The sequence below is a fragment of the Camellia sinensis genome, chromosome 7 (assembly GCF_055761805.1).
Source record: "Camellia sinensis isolate YWXY chromosome 7, ASM5576180v1, whole genome shotgun sequence".
In the NCBI taxonomy this organism is placed as follows: Eukaryota; Viridiplantae; Streptophyta; class Magnoliopsida; order Ericales; family Theaceae; genus Camellia; species Camellia sinensis.
Window position 1 is genome coordinate 195,842,311 of NC_138967.1, and position 11,880 is coordinate 195,854,190.

Consider the following 11,880-nt stretch of genomic DNA (forward strand, 5'->3'; position numbering starts at 1 on the left):
TGATGTGCTCTCACTTCGTAAAAGAGCTATTCAGCCTTTATTTCGAAAGCTGTTTCTCTCAATCCTTGTTTCAATTAATCTATATCCAAGTCATCCCAGTACGCAGAATCTTTATTCTTGAAATCATTGAATTCTTCAATGAAGTTCTCTGCTTCGTACTGGGCATTAACTCGAAGGGATGAGAGTTGGTCTAAAGATTGTGTGGTGGCCATAGAGGTCCGATGCCAGTGGAGAAGCAATAGAAGTTGGTCCAAAAACATGTGAAGCTCTACTTGGGCGAGGGGATTGAGGACATGACCCCGAGTTAGAATATCACAAGCCTATCGAAGGTTCTTAAGAGGGACTTCGTCCTCAAGAACATTGAAGGGCAAGTGGGAGAAAGCCGCGAGCAGAAGTTGAGCTTGCTTTCGCTCAGCCGGAGTAGAGGAAGGTGGAGGCTTGTAAGGTGGAAAGACCTTATCCGTGGAGAGGGCAAGCCTCAGTCTCTCTGTCCAGCAAAGATTGGGCGGAAGAGAAGGTGTGGATGCTTCTATTTCAAGAGAAGAAGTAAGGGCAGAAGGAACAAAGGCATTAATCTAATCAAGCCAGTCAGAAGAACAAATCTTTGCCTTGTGGGCTAAGAATGATGGATTGTACCCTTGTGCCTCTTTTAGATATCGGGCAAGGTGCACTATCTTTGTAGGCATGGAAGATGTATACCATGCCACAATTCTCATCCAAACTGCGTCGATGGTCAATGGGCACGTAGGGATATACCACTGAGCTTCGCGCATAGGAAGGGAACTCTAAAGGGTCAGTAAACTCGACAAAGTGATGGTTGATTCGTTCCCTCAAATCACAGGCCTCAGGCTTTGACCAATTTGTCCAACCAGAAGCCCCAGAAGAGGAAGAAGCTGCAGCCTTATCCCATGCAGAGGTTTGTGAAGAAGAACTTCCCGTGTCCATATTTGCGACTTTCTGAATCAAAGGATTGAGAGCAGTTTGTTCGTAGTCCAAGGGTGAGGCAGAAGAAGAACTTCCCATGTCCATATTTGTAAGTTTCTGAATCAAAGGATTAAGGGCAGTATGTTCGAAGTCCAAGGGTTGATGATCTGCAAAGGCATCCATGACCTGAATATAGAAAGGGGGGTAAAGGTGGCTAATTAATGTATGGAGGTTCTTTCGAGGAGGAACAGCATCGTCATATGACTCTTCGTGTGCTCGATCATTGGAGGAAAAAAATTGATTCGGCCATAAAATGTATCAGTCTGTTCGAATGCTAAGGTGGTGGGTGTGTTCAAAAGATTGAAGGAGAGTTTAATGCAGATAGTGAATGACAGTTGTATTTCTGGGAAAATGCAAAGCCCATGCACGTTCTAAGACGTGGGAAAAAACCTTGATCCACTAATACCACCAAGTATTAGGTATATTAGTGTGGGGGGTAATGTTGGCTACATATTTTGTACAAGCCAATTACAATTCGACGCGTGGCAAAATAAGGGTGATATAGGAAGACTATTCAAGTCTTTGATCCTAATTATACACGTGGTAGTTAGTATTGGTTATTACGAGATCTGAGTAGCAGTGGATCAATAAAGAGATGCAAGGTGATGTGGCTTCAACGGTTACTCGCATTTCAAATTCAAATTTATGAGGGAAGCTTAACTGCGAGTAATGGCGTAATGGAGCTAATATTAGGGCAACACGATTAGCGATCATGGAGGAGCAGTTCGACGATTGGAAATGCAATTCGATGGTCATCCTCGAGCAGTATAAATAGCAGAGAAGGCCCCAAAAAAACGCCCCAAACTCAAATCCAAAAAACCAATCTTATTCTACTTTACTTAGTTTTACATTTCATGTTCTTTATATTCCAGTACTTCAAATTCTGCACTGCAATTCATTCATAGGAGTAGTTTCAAGTAGATTGTCGCTGTAAACCTCTATGAGGCTGAGTTTAAATCATTGTAAGTTTTTCATTCTAATGAAATACTTCAGTTGTTCTTTATTTGATTGGTATTTTGCTTAATTCTCCTAAATCAAGCCACTAGTAAAAGTCCTCTTCATTGAGGCTGAGAGAACTAAAACGCAATCATCTGATAATTGGTTGGCAATTAAATTTTTGTAAGGACCGATTGATCCTTACTGGTACATTCGCAATTATAAGAATAACCTTCGAAAGCCAAAAAGTCAACAATAATAAATAAATAAATAAAAATAGAAGGGTAAAGAGAGAGCTTTGGTTCATCATTGATCCATAATGAGTTAGGGAAATTTCTCAAATAAGTGAAATGTTCATAAATTGAATTAGTTATTGTGAATCATCTAAAAATACAAAAAGCACATGTCCTTACTATCGCTGATAATATCAATATTCTCTTAATCCGTCAATTTAGCACAAATGTCATTACTTTTCTATTCAAAATGACTATATTGCCCATTTGAATTAATAAGCCATTTAAATGAAAATTTTCACTCACCTTCCCTGAGGTTTTGCATATATATTATTAAAAATCCACACATATTTTAATTTAACACCCTAACAGTTTAATATAAGGCCTAATAATTAATGCAATACTTATTAGACTTATTTCACCGTAATAAATAACGAAGTATTTATCAATTTTAATTAATACATTTATTATTTAAATTTAATTTTTCTTTTCTTTTAAGTTGAAACAAATGGATTATTTTTTTTCCCAATAATTTGTCCTACTTATTTGTTCATATGTAAGAAAATTATTTATCCATATATTTTTAAGATATTATTAAAAAAAATTATTTTTATTTTTGAGTCGTTAAATTTCTAATCGATACATATTCAAAAAAAAAAAAAGAGCTTATTCTGACATTATTAAAAAATTAAAAATAAATGTACAAGTAAAAAAATCTAATCGCCTCACAATAAATTAAAATTAGCTAATAGGGAATGAAAGATTAAGAAATCATTTGAGAATAATAAACAATTCAAATAATTTCTCATTTCTTACACCTAAAATAAAATTAATCTTTTCTTGGATGGAGAAATTATTTTAGAATACTAAAGTACTCAATAATTTGTTGTATAATACTTAAAATATATTTCTCCATCTTTATTTTTCTCATTTAAACTATTTTTATCAAATTAAATCTTAAAATTAATGTCTCACCTTCATAAATGATTAAATTTTTATTTTATTTTTTAATTTCTCCCTGTTATTTTGTTCTATTATTATTTATAGCAAAGTGTCATTATTTAATTATCTAATTTACTTCTTCCGTATATATAATACTCATATAATTTTATTGATAAGACTGAAAAATCATACTTTAATACTAATTTAAACACACAATGAAATAAAATATTTTCTAAAATATATATATATGTAATTTAATTTACCCTATTAAATATATATATATATATATATATGAAATTATTATCTATTTTTCATAATTTTTTAAAATATAAATATAATTTCTTGACCCTATTTTTGTTCACATCAAGTTTTTGAACCTTTATAAACAAAAAATAAAATAAAAATTTAAACCATTAAAGAAGGTAAGAAATAAATTTTAAGATTTAATTTAATAAAAATAGTTTAAATTTGATAAATAATGACGGAGAAATAGATTTTGAGTATCATACATAACAAATTATTTGAGTATTTTATTATTCTCAAATAATTTCCCCATTTAAGTAAAAATTAATTTTAATTTTAGGCGTAAGAAATGACAAATTTTTTGAATTCTTTATTATTCTCAAATGATTTCTTAATCTTTTATTCCATATTAACTAATTTTAATTTATTGTGAGATGCTAATTTTTTTTTACTTCTATTTTTATTTTTTTAATCATGTATGAAATATTAACATGCGTTTTTTTAAATATGTATTGACTAGAAGTTTAATAACTTAAAGATAAAAATTAAAATTTGAGAATAAAATATGATTGAGAAAAGATAAAATAATAATTTTTTTTTTTTTTACATATGAATAAATAAGTAATGCAAATTGCCGGGAAAAAAAAATAAATCTATTTTTTAACAAAAAAAAATTCAAATAATAAATGTATTATTTAAAATAATAAATTTTAGATTATTTATGTGGTGTGAAATAAGTTTGACATTAAATTATTAGGATGTTATATAATATTAATTTTAGAGAGATTATTTATTTTAAGTATTTTATCAATAAAAATGAAGTTTTTTTTTTTTGCATTAAATGATTTAATAATGTAGATTTTATTTAATATTGTATGAAATTTAAGAATTTTATTAAATAATAGTAAAATATGTATGAATTTTTGATAATATATATGCAAAACCTGATGTGAGGTGAGTGAAAATTTTCATTTGAATAAATAAAATAACTAATGGATAATTTCTTCATTTTTGGTATGATATGTGCATGACGCTAGCAAATTTTGTTAAAAAGCCTAATAGTGAAGAATTTTGATAATAATTTCAAAAGTAAGAAAGGTTAGTGTAATTATTGAAACTATATGGGAGGTTCTTGTAATTATCAAAAATCTTAGGAGACGTAAGTGTAACTTACCCTATAAAAATTTAACTCAAATTAAACTATGGCCTTCTTTGGGAAGTTGGCTATTTGTTTGACTATTTTTTTTAGTTATTGTAGCTTAGTTAAAAAAGTTGTGTTTGGAAAATTGATTTTTTATTTTATTTTATTTTTTTTTGTAGTTGATTTAATAGTTATGAGATAAAAAGTGAAATGATTATGTGTTAAATATAATATTTTCTCTTATTAACTAAGGCGAATTATACTAACAACCCTTATAGTTTGAGACTTGTGTTACTTTGGTCCCTGACCTTTTAGTTGTGATACATTTGATTCTGAATTTTGAATCTCGTTCCAAATAAGGACAATTAAAGACATTGTTGCTTCATTTGAAGGGTAAAATCGTCATATAACTTATTTGATGTTGGTTAACTTATGTGTTGTTTGAAATATAATGACTTTTTTTTATAAAAAAAAAATGAATAATATTAGAACTTTTTTTGTTATAAAGTTCTATTTGGTTTAGTTTTTAGAATCTATTTTTAGAATTATTTTTCTAAGAAATTAAAAATTAAATTGGTAACAAAAATATAAAAACACATAATTTTTGTATAATTTTATCTCTTGGGAGGGTATGAATAATTTTGTAAAATAATATTTTTGATATTTATTTTCGTTAAATTAGTTTTTATTTTTTCAAAAGTCAAATATAACGACAACTTTAATATCATTATTAAACAAATCCATTAAATCATAAAATTTAAAACTAAAATATTTATATATTAAACATATCGATTATACATTAAAAATCTAATAACCATCAATTACATGATAACCATGCAAAAATATCTGTTAACAACAAATACAATCATCTATTACATGATACCCATCCAAAACTATCAACAAAAATAGCCACTCATTATATGATCATCATCAAAACACATATTAAAAATTAATTTGGTAAATAAATAAAAAATAAAAATGTAACAGATTTATCATTTTTATACAATTTTATCTTTGGTGAGTATAAATAATTTAAAAAAAAAAATTGACATTTATTTTTGTCATGCTAATTTATATTTTATCAAATTGATGACTTTGCCCTTAAATGGAGCAATAATATCTTCGATTGTCTTTATTTGAAACGAGACTTAAAATTTAGAGTCAAATGTATCATAATTGAAAAGTCATTGACCAAAGTGACACAAGTCCCAATCTACAGGGACTGTTAGTATAATTCGCTCTATTAACTATTTTAGCTTATTTTATGTTTTAGTGAGTTATTTTAACCCTACCATCTTCCCAAATAAGGCCATATATCAAAATTTGTTTTGGATAGTGGTACGTAAATAGTACAAAAATGTGCTATACTATATGTGGGGATATAATTTTTGAATGACAACACGTGGCCGAGGTGGCACCGAAGTGCCAGCCGAGGTGGCACCGAAGTGCCAGCCAAGGTGCCACGTATCCTGGTCATGACGCCGAGATAATCTCTACTAGGCCGAGGTTATCTGTGAAGATTCCAGAATTCGGGATAAGCGGATAAGGGACAAGAGTCCTAGAATGAGAGAGGACTTCAGTTTGGGTAAAGATAAGACTCTTAGAGAGTTTATCCCAATCTAACTGGAAGTCTAGGATTAGCATTGAGCTAGAGTCCATTGAAGCTAGGCTTCTAATGGGATCAGGTCAGTGTTGACTATAAAAGAGAGGCACCATTGTGGGTCTAAGGTATGCTTTTTGTATTCTGAATAGTGAGGTAAGCACTTTTGCTATCTTTGAGAGATAACTGACTTGATCTTCAGAGTGCCCCCAGGTGGACGGACCACCACCGGAATCTTATCTTTTTGTGGCAGGTTGTTCGGGCTTAATCTATTCTGCCGGTGTTCTCCTGCTGAGTACCTGTTTGGCAATGTGGTCAGAAATTGACACACACAATTTGGCGTCGTCTATGGGAAAGAAAGAAGAATAGATGGCCAACGATGAACAGAAAGAGAAGGTTGGAGACGACATCCCTACTGGAAGTGGCAAACATGTTAACCTTAACGTCAAGGAAGACAGTTGCAACGAGGAAACTTGGGATCAGAATCCCGAAAAGAAAGACGTCGGCCAGGAGTGCGACGTACCAAAAAAATCAGACCAAAGCGGGTATTACAACGAGGACGACCTCCAGGTATGGAAAGATAGATGTCTGCGGAGGGATGACGAGATGAAGAGAATGGAGAACAAATTGGCGGACCTGCAAACGGTCGTCAATTTCATGATGCAGAACAACGTCATGTAGTTGCCGTTCCCGTTACAAGATACGCCGATTCCAGCGACCAAGAAAGATGTCCGAAAAGGGGGGCAGAAAACAATTCCTGCAATCCCACAGCACGACAGGACCAAGGGACATTCTCACCGGCCTTCACGGGATGACGGGCATGGAGAATCAACGAGAAGAGAATCCCAGAAGACACGTCGAACCAAAGAAGCCTGCACCAAAGAACATCGGGATGTTTAAGGGAAAGAACTCTGTTTCGACATAACCAATTGAGAGAGGTCCAAAAGGACTCATAATGACACTGGAAGTAGTGCACCAAAAAGGTTGAAATCCGGAGCTAGCCGAGCTTCTGGACGGACCAAGGAGGATCTGAGGGATTACCTCCAGAGGAAGTGATAAGATGCCGAGGTAACTTCTCCGGTCAAACCGAGAACGTCGTTTTTGGTAGAATTTGATAAATTTGAAGCCCCGAACAGGTTCAATATGCCGAGATTCCAGATATACGACTGTAAGTCGGACCCCAACTTTCACGTCAGCTTGTACTTAAACTCGATGGCACTATACACCGGGAACAAGCCGTTGCTTTGTAAGGTGTTCCCCTCGTCATTCGGGGAAATTGCATCGGACTTGTTTCACAAGTTGCCGAAAGGAACTATGAAAACCCGAGAAGGCCTGGCCGAGATGTTCATGGCCAGGTTTGTGACAAACAAACTACAGCCATTAAGGGTGGACTCCTTGATGGCTCTGAGAATCAGTGAGGATGAAAGCCTTAGGGCCTATGCCAAGAGGTACTGTGAGGTGTTCAACCGAATACCAGGGTGCAACTAAGAGGTGGCAGTCATGTCTTTTAAGAACAGCCTGAACAATGATTGTCTGCTTCGAAAAACATTGACAAAGACACTGCCAAAAAGTATGAAGGAACTCATGGCCAGAATTGAGAAGTATACGAGGGCCGAGGAAGACACACCAGGGACAAAGGCGTCGAAACAAGAGAAGAGAAATGGCTCACCGAAGCGAGGCCGATGTAACATTGGGTACAACAAACAAGTGACAGGATTAAGGGTTGCGCAAGCAGTCACAACCATATTCCGAATCCCGATTTACAAAGTCTTGGAGAAAATCCAAAATCAGCCTTATTACAGAGCACCAGTAAGGGTTCCGGGCGAATTTATGGAAAGAAACCTTGTCATGCTCTGTGCTTACCACAATGAAGATGGACATCTGACTCAGGGGTGCAGAGCCCTAAAGGCACATCTGGAAGATCTGGTAAGACAAGGTCATTTAAGGGACCTTGTAGACAAGGCCAAGACAAGGGAAGAGCAAGCAAGATTGCCTCAAGCACCGGCAGCACCACCTCCTCCAGCACCACAACCGCAAGCAGGCGGACCTCGAGTGATCAATATGATTCACTCGAAGGTCAATGAGAACGAAATAAGTGGAGAGACTCAGAAAGTAAAACACTTGCAACATGTGTACCAGGTTCGGCAGAAAAGACCTAGGGTAGACGAGTGCCAGGGACCAGCGGTGTCCTTTACTGATGATGACCTAGAGATGGTGCAGCATCTACACAACGATGCCTTGGTAATATCCCTCCAGATTAGAGAATGCCAAATGAAACGCATCTTAATTGACCTGGGCAGCTCTTGTGACATCATGTATGTCAGGTGTTACAAGGAGCTTGGCCTTCACCAAGATGATCTGGAGCAATCCAATGGCCCAATGGTTGGGTTCAACGGAATGCCAACATGACCCTTGGGAGCGGTAAGTTTAGAGGTGCAGGTTGGAACCAAGAAGATAAAAATAGAGTTTACCATAATTGACACCCCCTCCCCTTACAATGCTATCTTGGGAAGGCCATGGCTGCATGCAATGGGGGCTGTTCCCTCAACATTGCACTAGTTGTTGTGATTCCTAACAGAACAGGGAATTGAGGAAGTTAGAGGAGATTAAATGCAGACAAAGAATTGTTCCATGGTAGTAATGAAATCCACCTGCAACATACTGAGAAGCAAAAACAACAGAGATTAAAGATAAGGATACGAAGGTCCTTGGGGACGTCGGCAAGGAACCAGCCGAGAAAAATGAGGAAGCCCTAAAGAAGATCCTGGTCCAGCAAGGGGATGAGGAGCGCTTCTTCCTTTTCGGCTTAGGCTTGACCGAGGAGGAGGAAAAAGAATTAGAGGCATTCTTAAGAGCAAACCTTGAGGTGTTTGCCTGGACACTGTACGAGATGCCTGGCATTGACCCCGATGTCACTTGCCATAAACTGAATGTGGACAGGTCGGCTAAACCTGTCATCCAGGGAGCAAGAAGGCCGACGTTGATACATGTTGAGGCAGTAGAAGAGGAAGTGGATAAACTTCTGGAGGCCAGAGCCATTTGAGAGGTAAATTACCCGACATGGTTATCAAACACGGTGGTTGTGAAGAAAAAGAATGGGAAATGGAGGGTCTGCGTGGACTTCACTAGCCTAAACAAGGCTTGTCCCAAAAACTGTTTCCCATTACCCAAGATTGACCAATTGGTGGATGCAACTTTAGGGCATGGAAGGATGAGCTTCCTAGACGCCTACAGGGGGTACCATCAGATAGCCATGCACCCCCCAGATGAGGAAAAGACTGCATTTATCACCCCAAAAGGGTTATATTGCTATAGAGTAATGCCTTTTGGGTTGAAAAATACAGGAGTAACTTATCAGAGATTGGTGACCAAGATATTCAGGCATCTAATAGGCAGAACAGTGGAAGTATACATAGATGACATGGTCGTGAAGACCAAGGAACTTGAGGATCATCTAGAAGACTTAAAGACAGTTTTTGACATCCTTAGAACATATCGGCTCCGACTCAATGCATCGAAGTGCGCATTTAGAGTTGGGTCTAGTAAGTTCTTAGGATACTTGGTTACCAAAAGGGGCATTAAGGCTAGCCCGAATCAGATTAAGGCCATCTTAGAATTAAAGAGCCCAACATCAGCAAAGCAAGTGCAGATGTTGACTGGAAGGGTTGCAGCCCTGAATTGATTCATAAGTAGAAGCTCTGACAAATGTAAACCTTTCTTCAGCTAAGTGAAGAAAGCCACAGACTTCTTATGGACAGAAGAGTGCGAAGTCGCCTTGGCAGACTTGAAGAAGTATTTGACCACAGCTCCAGTTCTCTCAAATCCAGTACCTGGAGAGGAGCTGTTGTTATACTTGGCAGTTTTAGAGTATGCAGTGAGTGCATTAATAATCAAAGAAGAAAAGAGAGAGCAAAGGGTAGTTTACTACCTGAGTAAAACCCTAGTTGATGCTGAGACCAGATACCTACCCATGGAGACGCTAACACTGGCTTTAGTAATGGCTTCTAAGATGTTGAATCATTACTTTCAAGCCCACAAAATTATGGTGTTAATTGAGTATCCCTTGAAGTCCTTGTTGCCGCAAAGAGATCTAACAGGTAGAATAACATGATAGGCAGTGGTGTTGGGCCAATATGACTTGCAATTTAGACCCAGAACAACAATCAAAGGCCAAGTTTTGGCCGACTTCGTGGCCGAGTTCACACCAGGCGCCATCATACATCGGGCTCCGTTGAGCCGAGGTATACGATGTCCAAGTAAACAAGTAAAAACCCAGCTGGGGATAGCAGAACAAAGGAAGGAAGAAAAACTCAGGCCATGCAGTGTTTACATCGGCGACTCCTTCCGACTGTTTGCTGATGGAAGTTCAAACCGACAAGGAGTGGGAGCAGGAGTAGTGCTAGTATCGCCAGATGGGCAAATACTGGAACAATCCATTTGTTTGGGGTTTAAAGCCTCAAACAATGAAGCAGAGTATGAAGCACTGATCGTAGGATTAAAGCTGGCAGTAGCAATGAAAGCTGACAAGGTAATAGTCTTCTGTGACTCCCAGCTTATCGTCAACCAGGCAACAGGCGAATACGCAACCTGAGATGAAAGGATGTCGGCCTATGTAAAGGAAGTGGGCAGACTGGTAGCCTTATTCCAGAATTGCTGACTACAGTAGGTTAGCCGAGATAACAACAACCATGCTGATGCTCTGGCCAACCTGGCTAATGCAATGAAACTTGGAGAGGCAAGGACGATAATGGTTGACTACTTGTTAGGTCCAAGCATAGAACCACTGAACACAGAGCATGAAGCAATATGTGTAGAGATGAGACCAAGTTGGATGGATGCCATAATAGTATTCCTCAGAGATGAGAAACTGCCAGATGATCACAAAAAGGCACACAAGATCAAGCTGAAGTCAACAAGGTTCAGTTTAACAGCGGAGGGACACCTCTACAGAAAATCTTTTATTGGACCCTTTTTGAGGTGTGTGCATCCTTCATAAGTTAAAGACTTTCTATATGAAATACACGAAGGAGTATGTGGAAGCCACGCTGGGGGCATGTCACTTGCTCATAGGGCCATTACTCAGGGGTACTGATGGCCCTACATCCAGAAAGATGCTGAAGCTTATGTCAAGAAGTGTGAGAAGCGCCAGAGGTTTGCACCTTTAATACATCAACCAGCAGCGGACTTGAACCCAGTGTCTCGCCCTTGGCCATTTGCCCAATGGATCTTGTTGGACAATTGTCTCAAGTAATTGGACAAAGGAAGTTCCTGCTAGTGACAACAGATTACTTCACCAAATGGGTAAAAATTGAACCTCTTGTAAAAACTCGAGATGTTGATATGAAGAACTTCATATGGAAGAACATCATTACCAAGTTTGAGATCCCAAGGGCAATAATAGCAGACAATGGTATGCAATTTGACAATAAGCTAATCAAGAGCTTCTATGCAAAGTACACAATCAAGAATTATTACTCTACTCCAAGCTTTTCTCAGAGTAATGGTCAAGCAGAAGTCTCCAATAAGGTTATCTTAGATGAGATCAAGAAGAGGCTGGAAGCAACAAAGGGAAAGTGGGTGGAAGAGTTATCTAATGTACTCTGGACATATCGGACTACGCCGAGAAGATCAATTGGGGAGTCCCTATTTGCCATGGCCTATGGCACAGAAGCAGTTATTCCACTGGAGGTCGGCATCCCAAGGATCAGAACCCAGGGAGTGGAAAACAGGACCAATGAGGCATTCTTGTCCAAGATCTGGATCTGTTAGAAGAAAGAATGGAGAAAGCAGCAATTCAGTTG